Below are 1,753 nucleotides of genomic sequence, written 5' to 3' on the forward strand. Positions count from 1 at the left end.
TGGGAGACCTACATCTCCTACCATACAATGCTTCAAATGGGGCCATATCAATACTTGAGTGATAGCTATTATTGTATGAAAACTCCACTAAGGTTAGGAAGCTATCCCAATGGCCACCAAACTCTATCACACACGCACGAAGCATATCCTCCAACACTTGAATCGTCCTTTCAGACTGACCATCGGTCTGAGGATGGAACGCAGTACTAAGGTCCAACCTAGTACCCAATTCCGCATGCAATGTTTTCCAAAACTTAGATGTAAACTGCGTACCTCTATCTAATATGATGGATAGTGGAACCCCATGTAATCGAACGATTTCTGAGATATAGATTTTGGCTAACTTCTCTGCATTGTAAGTCACCTTTACCGGAATGAAATGAGCAGATTTAGTTAACCTATCAACAATCACCCAAATGGAGTCATACTTCCCCACTGTCCTTGGAAGACCAACCACAAAGTCCATTGCAATTCTTTCCCACTTCCATTCCGGAATGGGCATTCTCTGAAGTGTTCCTCCGGGCCTTTGGTGTTCATACTTTACTTGTTGACAGTTTGGACACTTAGCAATAAAGTCAACAATATAATGCTTCATTCTACTCCACCAAAAGTGTTGTTTTAGGTCACGATGCATCTTGGTTGCACCCGGATGTATAGAATACCTTGAACTATGAGCCTCTGTCAGAATAGTGTTGATCAAATCATCGACGCAGGGTACACATACCCTTCCCTTGATTCTCAAAACACCTTCCTCATCAATTTGTGCTTCCTTAGCCTCCCCTCGCAATACTTTATCTTGAATTCTTCTTAGTTTCCCATCATCAAACTGTTTTCCCTTAATTTTGTCAAGAAAAGAAGATCTTGACTCCACACAAGCCAATAATCCTCCCTTCTCATTTACTTTTAATCTCATCAAGTCGTTAGCTAGAGTCTGAACCTCTCTAGCTAATGGGCGTATAGAGGCTTGCAAGTGAGCTAGACTTCCCATGCTTCTCGCTTTTCTACTTAAAGCATCCACCACGACATTCGCCTTCCCCGAATGAGACAAAATGGTGATGTCGTAGTCCTTCAGTAGTTCCATCCATCTTCTCTGTCTCAAATTCAAATCTTTCTGAGTGAGGACATACTGGAGGCTACGATGATCCGTGTAGACCTCACACTTAACCCCATATAAATAGTGTCTCCATTGCTTTAATGCAAACACTACCGCAGCCAATTCCAAATCATGAGTTGGGTAGTTACGTTCATGCACTTTTAATTGCCTTGAAGCATAAGCAATCACACTCTTCTCTTGCATTAGTACTGTACCCAAACCCGAATAGGATGCATCACAATAAACAATGAAGTTCTTACCCTCTACTGGCAAGGTAAGGATAGGTGCGGTAGTCAACAAAGTCTTGAGCTTCTGAAAGCTTTCCTCACACTTATCCGACCATACAAATGGAACATTCTTCTTAGTCAAGTTCATCAATTGGGAAGCAATAGAAGAGAATCCCTTGACAAATCGGCGGTAGTAGCTAGCTAACCCAACAAAGCTCCTTATTTCTGACACATTAGTAGGTCTTACCCAATTCTTCACTGTCTCAATCTTAGAAGGATCCACCATCACTCCATCCTTAGAAACCACGTGCCCCAAGAAGGACACTGCATCTATCCAAAACTCACACTTAGAGAACTTGGCATAAAGCTTTTTCTCCCTCAACATTTCCAATACCATTCTCAAATGTTCTTCATGTTCCTTCTTGCTCTTTGA

This window comes from Solanum lycopersicum, chromosome 1 (assembly GCF_036512215.1).
Source record: "Solanum lycopersicum chromosome 1, SLM_r2.1".
Taxonomy (NCBI): Eukaryota; Viridiplantae; Streptophyta; class Magnoliopsida; order Solanales; family Solanaceae; genus Solanum; species Solanum lycopersicum.